Source organism: Hyla sarda, chromosome 2, assembly GCF_029499605.1.
Source record: "Hyla sarda isolate aHylSar1 chromosome 2, aHylSar1.hap1, whole genome shotgun sequence".
NCBI lineage: Eukaryota > Metazoa > Chordata > Amphibia > Anura > Hylidae > Hyla > Hyla sarda.
Window position 1 is genome coordinate 14,980,717 of NC_079190.1, and position 12,794 is coordinate 14,993,510.

General features: G+C 47.8%; 1 protein-coding gene across 2 annotated transcripts in view; it reads right to left on the reverse strand.

Moving 5' to 3' along the window:
• RELT (RELT TNF receptor) overlaps positions 1 to 12,247 on the reverse strand; it is a 46,049-nt gene extending 33,802 nt beyond the window's left edge. For both annotated transcript variants that reach the window (XR_008889440.1, XM_056561219.1), the window contains exon 1: positions 11,919 to 12,247. The gene's annotated coding sequence lies outside the window, so the exon portion shown is untranslated. The remainder of the gene's footprint in view (positions 1 to 11,918) is intronic.
• Positions 12,248 to 12,794: the final 547 nt, after the last annotated feature.

The window sequence follows — 12,794 nt, forward strand, 5'->3', positions numbered from 1 at the left end:
TCCCAAATTGGGGTGACCTTCACGAGCCACCAATAGGGCCAAGCAATGAAAAGGTTAATACTGTGAACAAATTTGGCCAATAAAAACCTATAACCGGTCGGCCCCCTAAAGTTTACAATCCCTTCCTCGCTTCGGATTCCTGTACTTTCAGGACATCCATTGACCTACCTCCGAATACAGTTTCGGGACAAGCCATTGGACAACCAATATGGCCGCCATCACACCGCTTTCCTTGGTAGCTGAACGTAAACAGCGGGCTCTATACAGACTTTTCAGCCGCTGCTGAAAAGACCTAAAGTCGTCCTCTGCCATTAAATACACCATTCAACTAACCGTTCCTGAAAAAAAAAAGCTGAGTGACGACCAATATGGCCACCAACACCGCTCCCACGTTGGGAGGTTATACATCACTGTACAGGAGACTGGGAAAGCTGGGTGACATCCAATATGATTCCAATAAAGCTCCCACGTTGGGTGGTTATACATCACTGTACAGGAGACTGGGAAAGCTGGGTGACAGCCAATATGATTCCAATAAAGCTCCCACGTTGGGTGGTTATACATCACTGTACAGGAGACTGGGAAAGCTGGGTGACATCCAATATGATTCCAATAAAGCTCCCACGTTGGGTGGTTATACATCACTGTACAGGAGACTGGGAAAGCTGGGTGACAGCCAATATGATTCCAATAAAGCTCCCACGTTGGGTGGTTATACATCACTGTACAGGAGACTGGGAAAGCTGGGTGACAGCCAATATGATTCCAATAAAGCTCTCACGTTGGGGGGGGTTATACATCACTGTACAGGAGACTGGGAAAGCTGGGTGACAGCCAATATGATTCCAATAAAGCTCCCACGTTGGGTGGTTATACATCACTGTACAGGAGACTGGGAAAGCTGGGTGACGGCCAATATGATTCCAATAAAGCTCCCACGTTGGGTGGTTATACATCACTGTACAGGAGACTGGGAAAGCTGGGTGACAGCCAATACGATTCTGATAAAGCTCCCATGTTGGGTGGTTTTTCACTATAAGGGATTGAATACATGACTGTCACCCAGCTTTCCCAGTGTCCTATTAAAATTGGCCAACACCAGGGCTCTAAAGTCACCATCCTATAACCGGTCGGCCCTTTAAAAGGAGTACTCCACCGCCCCAGATTTCGGAACATTAAATTCCGAAAGTTGGGTGCGGGGGTCGATGTCACGGCCACGCCCCCTCAATGTAAGTCTATGGGAGGGGGCGTACGCCCCCTCCCATAGACTTACATTGACGGGGCGTGGTGTGATATAACAAGGGGGCATGGCCGTGAGGCCCGCACCCAGCTTTTGGAACTAAAGTGTTCCAAACGCTGGGGCAGTGGAGAACCCCTTTAAGTCTTTAGGAAATCCATTGACATACTGCATACAAAATTCAGGACAAGCCATGTGACAACCAATATGGCCGCCATCACTCAGCTTTCCTGGTTAGCTGAACGTCAGCATAGTTTACACAAGACTGGGCAGATTTGCAATTAGGGTTTTGGGAAAGAAGGGTGACATCACAAGGAAGGGTGAAGAAGGCGACTCCGACTGGTATGTACAGGTGATACATGCAAATCATTGAGTCACCTTCCCAAAAGTATCTGAACCTCAGTTCCTGCAGATTCGGTTCCATCTAGTTACCGGGAAAGTTTCCTCCTATAGTTGTAATGACTGAATTGCGTTTGTTCATCCTTAAAGGGGTATTCCAGGCCAAAACTTTATAATAATTATATATATATTTTATATTTAATATTATATTATATTTAATATATTATATTTATTATTAATTATATATTATATATTATATATTATATATCTATATCTATATCTATATCTCTCTCTCTATCAACTGGCTCTGGAAATTTAAACAGATTTATAAATTACTTCTATTAAAAAATCTTAATCCTTCCAACAGTTATTTGCTTCTGAAGTTGAGTTGTTGTTTTCTGTCTAACTGCTTTCTGATGACTCACGTCCCGGGAGCTGTGCAGTTCCTATGGGGATATTTTCCCCATCATGCACAGCTCCCGGGACGTGACATCATCATTGAGCAGTTAGACAGAAAACTTCAGAAGCTAATAACTATTGGTAGGATTAAGATTTTTTAATATATATATATATATATATATATATAAGGTTTTGCCTGGAATACCCCTTTAAGTGACGTGTAACCTTCATAACACTGCGCCCATAAGACGCTCGGCCATGCTGGCACCTGTAGTTCAAGATTCAAGCAGCTTGTGTTATTTACTTCTTGTAATTTTTTTATGTAACCATCAACGTGCATCCAGTCCAGCCGGGTGCGCCCTACCACAAATCTCTGGGTAAACACGCTGCCGGTCGGTTATCTATTTCCCGCAGATGTGACATGTGTGTGTGCACGTGTGTGTATGGGGCCCACAGCAAGACGTGCACCAAGAGATAACGGGAGGGATAACTAAAAAAATAAAAAAATATATAACTAAAAAAATGTAAATTACACACATATATATATATATATATATATATATATATATATATATATATATAGTATATATATATATATAGTAATTAAAAAAAATATATATATATATATATATATATATATATATATATATATATATATATATCTTAGAATAACTTCTTCCAAAAGCAGTGCCTCACCTGTTCTCAGGTTGTGTGCGGTATTGCAGCTGAGTTCCACTGAAGTTAATGAAGCCGAGTTGTAATACCACCCACAGCCTGAGGACAGGGATGGCACCGTGTTTTGGAAGAAATTAGCTCTGCGTGTCTGTTCCTGGATAACCCCCCCCTTAATATTATGTTATATTAAAAAGAGGGTTATTTTTGTCTAGACTGAATACAATTGTATCACTTCTCAGCTGAGAGCAGGACTAGTTATGTACAATGTATCAGTCTGGAGTCCAGGATGTTTAGCTCACAGAGCATTGTCTAGACTGGATACAATTGTATCACTTCTCAGCTGAGAGCAGGACTAGCTATGTACAATGTATCAGTCTGGAGTCCGGGATGTTTAGCTCACAGAGCATTGTCTAGACTGGATACAATTGTATCACTTCTCAGCTGAGAGCAGGACTAGCTATGTACAATGTATCAGTCTGGAGTCCAGTCTGTTTAGCTCACAGAGCATTGTCTGGACTGGATACAATTGTATCACTTCTCAGCTGAGAGCAGGACTAGCTATGTACAATGTATCAGTCTGGAGTCCAGGCTGTTTAGCTCACAGAGCATTGTCTAGACTGGATACAATTGTATCACTTCTCAGCTGAGAGCAGAACTAGCTATGTACAATGTATCAGTCTGGAGTTCAGGATGTTTAGCTCACAGAGCATTGTCTAGACTGGATACAATTGTATCACTTCTCAGCTGAGAGCAGGACTAGCTATGTACAATGTATCAGTCTGGGGTCCAGGATGTTTAGCTCACAGAGCATTGTCTAGACTGGATACAATTGTATCACTTCTCAGCTGAGAGCAGGACTAGCTATGTACAATGTATCAGTCTGGAGTCCGGGATGTTTAGCTCACAGAGCATTGTCTGGACTGGATACAATTGTATCACTTCTCAGCTGAGAGCAGGACTAGCTATGTACAATGTATCAGTCTGGAGTCCAGGCTGTTTAGCTCACAGAGCATTGTCTAGACTGGATACAATTGTATCACTTCTCAGCTGAGAGCAGAACTAGCTATGTACAATGTATCAGTCTGGAGTTCAGGATGTTTAGCTCACAGAGCATTGTCTAGACTGGATACAATTGTATCACTTCTCAGCTGAGAGCAGGACTAGCTATGTACAATGTATCAGTCTGGGGTCCAGGATGTTTAGCTCACAGAGCATTGTCTAGACTGGATACAATCACTTATCAGCTATGTACAGGTTTTCACTCTGTTGTAAATTGGATACAGCTCAGTATAAGACACTTAGATGAATGTGACTGATCAAGGGCCTAAGGCAACATACAAGCCCATTGAGAGTGTGGCCAGTAAGGGTTAATGTCACCTCCCAGGCTGGGGTAATGGAGGTTAGTCACATCCCTGGGACAGAAGACACCCTTTCTATTGTATTTGTCATAGTACTGCCCCCTCCTCCATTGTTAATATGCGGCCTGGGAGGGGATCATCTCCTTCATTACCAACATAAATGGAGGATCGGCTGGACCCCCTCCCGGTCCTCCTTCCCCCGCCATGAATCAGAGCCCATGCAAGGCCTAAAATATTCACCCTTAGAGGCCAGAGAGGGGGGAAACTCCACATAGGGAGTTGCAAAACTACAACCCCCAGCTTGCCCGGACAGCCAACGGCTGTCCGGGCATGCTGGGAGTTGTAGTATTGCAACAGCTGGAGGTACTCTGGTGGAACACTTATTTATTTATTTAAATCAATTGGTGCCAGAAAGGTCAGATTTGTAAATAACTTCTGTTTAAAAATCTTAATCCTTCCAGTACTTATCAGCTGCTATATACTACAGAGGAAATTGTGTAGTTCTTTCCTGTCTGACCAAAGTGCTCTCTGCTGACACCGCTGTCCAGCGTAGAAGACGTATGCTATGGGGATTTGCTCCTACTCTGGACAGTTCCTGACATGGACAGAGGTGTCAGCAGAGAACACTGTGGTTAGACAGGAAAGGACTACACAACTTCCTCTGTAGTAAACAGCAGCTGATACATACTGGAAGGATTAGGTTTTAAATAGAAATCATTTACAAATCTGTTTATCTTTCTGGAACCAGTTGATTTAAAAAATAATAATAATAATAATAATAATAATAAGTTTTCTACCGGAGTACCCCTTTAGGTGTCAAAGAGGTGTTGCTGAGCCTTAGCTCCTCCCCACCTTGGCTGATTGATGTACAGTGCTGGAAGCAGAGGCCTGTACATCCATCAAGCAGGGGAGGGGAGAGAGCAGGCATGCATGCTACAGCCTAGCAACACTTTGACCCTTGCTCCTCTTTTTGGTAAACCCCATCAATCTCTCCCTTCGGCAAAGGGAACCAGGGCCAAATATTACAGCATGATCATGTGTTCCGACATCTGGCGGCACATTATAAAAGGACTAATAAAGAGGTAGATGCAGCCAAGTCAACAGGAAGTTATACGGATGCTGAGTTTTGTGGTCACGGCCGCAGAGGCCGCCAATAAAAACAACCAAACACAAGGTTGACCTCACATGTGGAGGAAGACAACACTGCTGATCTGGAAGGATCACGGAAAAGTAGTACAACTTCCGGATATCACAGAGAGAGGTCGGTTTTTGTAAGTTATTTTTACCACAATTGAGGGGGAAAAAAAAAAAAAAGGGGAAGACGGTAACAAGAGAGTATGAGCACATCGAGCAGCTTCTCACATGAGAGGCCTGGAAACAGCAGCTCAGCACCACATCCGCGTATCAAGAGAAGTTACTGAACTACACTAGAAGCTCAAGTCCGGAGACCGTGCATGACTGAACTGGAGTATCCGAGCTACTGTCCACATCATGTTTGGCCCATTCATTTGGATAGTGGGGTGTCCCACACTTGTTGGTCGAACACTATGTTCATATTCCCCAGAAAAAGAACATTAGGTGTTGAAATCCAAAGCCAACATACAGTCGGCCACTCTACATAGTCAGCCTGTTGGGAGGCCCACGCAGGACCTACCAGTTGGGAGGCCCACGCAGGACGCTGGTGTTTTGGAAGGCCCACACAGAACCTACTAGTTGGGAGGCCCACACAGGACCTACTAGTTGGGAGGCCCACACAGGACCTACTAGTTGGGAGGCCCACACAGGACCTACTAGTTGGGAGGCCCACACAGGACCTACTAGTTGGGAGGCCCACACAGGACCTACTAGTTGGGAGGCCCACACAGGACCTACTAGTTGGGAGGCCCACACAGGACCTACTAGTTGGGAGGCCCACACAGGACCTACTAGTTGGGAGGCCCACACAGGACCTACTAGTTGGGAGGCCCACACAGGACCTACTAGTTGGGAGGCCCACACAGGACCTACTAGTTGGGAGGCCTACATAGAACGTTGGTGGGTTGGGAGGCCCACACAGGACCTACTAGTTGGGAGGCCCACACAGAACCTACTAGTTGGGAGGCCCACACAGAACCTACTAGTTGGGAGGCCCACACAGAACCTACTAGTTGGGAGGCCCACACAGAACCTACTAGTTGGGAGGCCCACACAGAACCTACTAGTTGGGAGGCCCACACAGGACCTACTAGTTGGGAGGCCCACACAGGACCTACTAGTTGGGAGGCCCACACAGGACCTACTAGTTGGGAGGCCCACACAGGACCTACTAGTTGGGAGGCCCACACAGGACCTACTAGTTGGGAGGCCCACACAGGACCTACTAGTTGGGAGGCCCACACAGGACCTACTAGTTGGGAGGCCCACACAGGACCTACTAGTTGGGAGGCCCACACAGGACCTACTAGTTGGGAGGCCCACACAGGACCTACTAGTTGGGAGGCCCACACAGGACCTACTAGTTGGGAGGCCCACACAGGACCTACTAGTTGGGAGGCCCACACAGGACCTACTAGTTGGGAGGCCCACACAGGACCTACTAGTTGGGAGGCCCACACAGGACCTACTAGTTGGGAGGCCCACACAGGACCTACTAGTTGGGAGGCCCACACAGGACCTACTAGTTGGGAGGCCAACACAGGACCTACTAGTTGGGAGGCCTACATAGAACGTTGGTGGGTTGGGAGGCCTACACAGATGGTCAGCCAGTTGAGGGGTCTATATAGATAAAAATCCACAGCAATGAATGAGAGACAACGATAATGCACTCACCGCTGGTCACTATTCGAAAGTTCAAACTTTATTCCAACAGAATACAATAGCTTCAGTAGACAGGACAGGTACACAGGGAGCGCGGATGGATCAGGTGAGGCGGGGGAGTGACGGAGGGGCGGCAACTAGTTTTGCGCTCTAAGGCACTTCCTCTGGCCCGTACATGTACGACTAAGGGTGCAGATGGACACCTGAAATGCGTCACTTATATCCTGTTTGCTGGCTTTTAAAGAAGATTTTGGCACCATTACCTCGCTGGACAACCTCTTGTTTCCTCTGTTGGAGACACGTTTGAACTTTCGCATCGTGACCAGCGGTGAGTGCATTATCTTTGTCTCTCATTCATTGCTGTGGATTTCCTTGATAAGAGCACCACTGCACGAGAGAGATATATATATAATTTTTTATTTTTATTTTTTTTAAATCAACTGGTGCCAGAAAGTTAAACAGATTTGTAAATTACTTCTATTAAAAAATCTTAATCCTTCCTGTACTTATTAGCTGCTGAATACTACAGAGGAAATTATTTTCTTTTTGGAATGCTCTCTGATGAAATCACAACCACAGTTCAGCTGACGTTATTATAATAATAATAATAACGCTTTATTTATTGTTGTCCTCAGTGGGATTTGAACCCAAGTCCCCAGCACTGCAAGGCAGCAGTGCTAACCACTGAGCCACCATGCTGCCCTTAGCATACATCTGCTATGCATGGTTGCTAAAATGGACAGAGACGTCAGCAGAGAGCACTGTGCTCGTGATATCATCAGTGTTCCAAAAAGAAAGGAATTTCCTCTGTAGCATTCAGCAGCTAATAAGTACTGGAAGGATTAAGATTTTTTAATAGAAGCAATTTACAAATATGTTTAACTTTCTGCCACCAGTTGATTTAAAAGAAAAAAAGGTTTTCTCCGGAGTACCCCTTTAAAGCTTCTAAGGCAGAATCCCTCCATAATGCTGCACAATTGTTTCTTTACATCTCAGAGGCACAGTACAGCACATTAGGTTAATGAGGCTTTGGAAGAACGTGAAGCAGGGGGTTCTGGGTAATGTCCTCACACGTACACATGGAATCTATAGCGAGATATTTCTAAAAGACACAGCAAAAGCATAAATCACAGGGGGATCCTCCTAGTAAAGAGGGACGAAGACAAAAAACACCAGTCTCACCAGACGATCGATCTGATCCACATTCATTATCGAAAACAGAGACTGATTGACCCAAAGGGGGTAAAATCTGTATAATACCTGCCAGGGGGCCTCCGGCTGTCACAAAACTACAACTCCCAGCATGCCCGGACAGCCTCTGGCACTGGACTAGGTTGGTTTTTTTGGAAGGCTGTAGCCCCCTATAGATAAACCCTTCTAGATTTACATTGTTTAAAGCAGCTTAAAAAAATAAAAATAAAATAAGATTATTTTCCTGCCATAAAGAGACTATACAATAAACGTTTAAGACAGATGGCAGACTGTACATCCCCTGCCGCAGGCGAGCCGGGTATGCCAGACGATACAATAGAGCAGTGTTTCCCAACCAGGGTGCCTCCAGATGTTGCAAAACTACAACTCTCAGCATGCCCGGACAGCCTTCGGCTGTCCGGGCATGCTGGGAGTTGTAGTTTTGCAACATCTGGAGGCACCCTGGTTGGGAATCACTGCAATAGAGGCCGCCTGCCATCACCCGCACAGCCCATGACAGCAGGGGATGCCAGCCGGTGCCCACTGTGACCTGCATTACCAGGGGATTCCCTCTTCTAACCCCCCTTATCCACTTAGAGAAAAAAAAAAAAAAAAATTTATTTATATATATATATATATATATTATATAATGTAGAGGAAAAGTAAAAACAAATAAAAATAAAATTATATTCTATTAACACATTAAAATTAACATTAAAAATAATAAAAAGTGTGTATAACAAAACCTTACATTCTACAGAAAAATAATAAATAAATAAGAAGCCACCGAGACGGCAGTAAATCTCCGCACCCCCTCCCGGTACTTGTGAGAATCTCATTATACAGGAACCTGCTACATCTCAGGTTACAGTATTTTCCCATTCAGAGGGGATGAGCAGTTTTTAGCAGGGGTATGGGGGGGGGGGGGGGTACCCTCCCCCCTGTGAGACCTACAGGAGGTAGGACAAACTGTTTTTTTTTTTTTCTGAAGTTCCCATGGCTGTGGAACTACTACACCCAGCAGACTTCACATTTTTTTTTATGGACGGTAGGGTATATACTGTATATTTTGTTACACAGCCTTGGAGTGATACATTGTGTCACTTTGTAACTAATAAGAGTCCGGAAGTCTCTGTATTCCATCATATCCAGGACTCCTCCATTATATGTATATACAGGGACAGGGACCAGGAGCTGCATAGCTCCAATGTCAGGCAGGGCATCCTCACCGCGCAGCACACCGCTGCAGAGCACCCAGCCCGCCATCCTGCAGAGCACCCAGCCCGCCATCCTGCAGAGCACCCAGCCCGCCATCCTGCAGAGCACCCAGCCCGCCATCCTGCAGAGCACCCAGCCCGCCATCCTGCAGAGCAACATTCAACCACCAATTCTGCAGATCATCTTATCCTACAGTCTTATCCTTTCCCCTGCAAAAATCATGATTCCTTCAATCATCTTCTCTCTGCAGATCATGACTGCAAAGTAAGGGACAAGTAAAAAAAAAAAAAAAAAAAACAGTGAGTGATGGTCTGCAGGGGGGGGATGAGCAGGACAGGTGTTCCCTTTACCCTCAACCTGCAGACCATCACTACCAAGTCTCCCCTCATGTCCCTAACTCTGCAGACCATCACTCACTGAGCCCCCCCTATTCATCCTCTGCAGACCATCACAACCGAGTACCCCCCCCCCATTCCTCCTCTACAGACCATCACTCACTGAATACCCCCCTGTCGCTTCCTCTGCAGACCATCACTCACTGAGCCCCCTTGTCCCTTCCTCTGCAGACCATCACTCACTGAGCCCACTTGTCCCATCATCTGCAGACCATCACTCACTGAGCCCCCCCCCCTGTCCCTTCCTCAGCAGACCATCACTCACTGAGCCCCCTTGCCCCTTCTCTGCAGACCATCACTCACTGAGCTCCCATGTCCCTTCTCTGCAGACCATCACTCACTGAGCCCCCATGTCCCTTCCTCTGCAGACCATCACTCACTGAGCCCCCTTGTCCCTTCCTCTGCAGACCATCACTCACTGAGCCCCCATGTCCCTTCCTCTGCAGACCATCACTCACTGAGCCCCCATGTCCCTTCCTCTGCAGACCATCACTCACTGAGCCCCCATGTCCCTTCCTCTGCAGACCATCACTCACTGAGCCCCCATGTCCCTTCCTCTGCAGACCATCACTCACTGAGCCCCCATGTCCCTTCCTCTGCAGACCATCACTCACTGAGCCCCCATGTCCCTTCCTCTGCAGACCATCACTCACTGGCCCCCGTGTCCCTTCCTCTGCAGACCATCACTCACTGAGCCCCCTTGTCCCTTCCTCTGCAGACCATCACTCACAGAGCCCCCCTGTCCCTTCTCTGCAGACCATCACTCACTGAGCCCCCCTGTCCCTTCTCTGCAGACCATCACTCACTGAGCCCCCCTGTCCCTTCCTCTGCAGACCATCACTCACTGAGCCCCCTTGTCCCTTCTCTGCAGACCATCACTCACTGAGCCCCCATGTCCCTTCCTCTGCAGACCATCACTCACTGAGCCCCCATGTCCCTTCCTCTGCAGACCATCACTCACTGAGCCCCCTTGTCCCTTCCTCTGCAGACCATCACTCACTGAGCCCCCTTGTCCCTTCTCTGCAGACCATCACTCACTGAGCCCCCTTGTCCCTTCTCTGCAGACCATCACTCACTGAGCCCCCCTGTCCCTTCTCTGCAGACCATCACTCACTGAGCCCCCCTGTCCCTTCCTCTGCAGACCATCACTCACTGAGCCCCCCCGTCCCTTCCTCTACAGACCATCACTCACTGAGCCCCCTTGTCCCTTCCTCTGCAGACCACTCACCGAGCCCCCTTGTCCCTTCCTCTGCAGACCATCACTCACCGAGCCCCCTTGTCCCTTCCTCTGCAGACCATCACTTACTGAGCCCCCTGTCCCTTCTCTGCAGACCATCACTCACTGAGCCCCCTTGTCCCTTCTCTGCAGACCATCACTCACTGAGCCCCCGTGTCCCTTCCTCTGCAGACCATCACTCACTGAGCCCCCGTGTCCCTTCTCTGCAGACCATCACTCACTGAGCCCCCTTGTCCCTTCCTCTGCAGACCATCACTCACTGAGCCCCCTTGTCCCTTCCTCTGCAGACCATCACTCACTGAGCCCCCATGTCCCTTCTCTGCAGACCATCACTCACTGAGCCCCCCTGTCCCTTCCTCTGCAGACCATCACTCACTGAGCCCCCCTGTCCCTTCCTCTGCAGACCATCACTCACTGAGCCCCCCTGTCCCTTCCTCTGCAGACCATCACTCACTGAGCCCCCCTGTCCCTTCCTCTGCAGACCATCACTCACTGAGCCCCCTTGTCCCTTCTCTGCAGACCATCACTCACTGAGCCCCCATGTCCCTTCCTCTGCAGACCATCACTCACAGAGCCCCCTGTCCCTTCCTCTGCAGACCATCACTCACTGAGCCCCCTGTCCCTTCTCTGCAGACCATCACTCACAGAGCCCCCCTGTCCCTTCCTCTGCAGACCATCACTCACTGAGCCCCCCTGTCCCTTCCTCTGCAGACCATCACTCACTGAGCCCCCCTGTCCCTTCCTCTGCAGACCATCACTCACTGAGCCCCCCTGTCCCTTCCTCTGCAGACCATCACTCACTGAGCCCCCATGTCCCTTCTCTGCAGACCATCACTTACTGAGCCCCCGTGTCCCTTCCTCTGCAGACTTTCACTCACTGAGCCCCCATGTCCCTTCCTCTGCAGACTATCACTTCTAACTTTATCTAAAGAACTGAACTGCAGAATTAACCCTTCCCTCCCGGTCCAGCAGTCCCATGCACAGTCCAGGACCACTTCCACTATTGAGTAGTAACAAATGACCCCCCCCCCCCCCCCCTCCAACATGAACCACAGTGTAATCCCAGCACTCACCCTAAACACCGTCCCCTGTGTGATGGAGTCCCCCGGCAGCGGCTCCGCTCAGTATACAGCCGTACAGCTCTGTCCCCGGTATACAGCACCTCACACTCCACCAGCCACTTATCAGGCGAAACTCTCCGTGACGTCACATCCCGCCCCTTTTCCCGGGACACTGAGCTCTCCGAGGACATCTAGTGGCCTCACAACGGAATGACACTTTACTTTCTGCCATACAAACCAATGGATGCAGCACAGGTTCCCTGCGGATGGATCCCCGGATGTGGGCATCACATGTTCTGCAGAGGGGGTGCGAACCTGCCCTATATGAGGAGACTAGTTCTATAAATAACGCATCAAAATTAGGGGCCCAGTTACACGCATTACTCCCCAGAACTTCTGAACGTCTTAAAAACCAATTAAAAACCTGAACGTGTGAACACAGCCTTACTGTTCTCTGTGCTGACTGATCTATCCAAGGTCATAGCATTTACATCCCGAATTAAAAAAAATTAATACAAAAATAAAAAATTATATATATATATATATATATATATATATATATATACACACAGCAGTGGTCTCCAAACTGTGTACCTCCAGATGTTGCAAACCCACAACTCCCAGCATCCCTGGACAGCTGTAGGTAGTGGTCTCCAAACTGTGCACCTCCAGATGTTGCGAAACTACAACTCCCAGCATGCACGGACAGCCTACGGCTGTCCGTGCATGCTGGGAGTTGTAGTTTCGCAACATCTGGAGGTCCACAGTTTGGAGACCACTGATATACAGTATATATATATATATATATGTATATTGGAAGGTTTTTCTGAAGAATGATCTGTCTACTTTCCGTTATCCTTCCTGATGATGTCATCAGTGATTGAGGGA